Here is a 229-nt window from a genome sequence, read left to right as displayed (position 1 = left end):
AATAACTAGAAATCCAATTTGCAATTTTAATAAGTTAGTATTAATTCTCATATCACAAGTTACTTTCCTCAGTCAATCTTGGAGATGTGTTATCAAATATTTACATGGATCATAAATAATATTTCAATTACAAAAGCAGCTTCATTGTCAAAGAACAAAGTGAAAACAATCCCCAGAAATAAGTCTATGCATCATCCTGCGATGGCTCTTCAAAAAAAACTAAGCTTGC

The sequence above is a fragment of the Phyllobates terribilis genome, unplaced genomic scaffold (assembly GCF_046119375.1).
Source record: "Phyllobates terribilis strain yellow unplaced genomic scaffold, ASM4611937v1 Scaffold_12__6_contigs__length_324123572, whole genome shotgun sequence".
NCBI lineage: Eukaryota > Metazoa > Chordata > Amphibia > Anura > Dendrobatidae > Phyllobates > Phyllobates terribilis.
The sequence above is the reverse complement of the archived record's forward strand: the minus strand, read 5'-3'. Positions refer to the sequence as shown.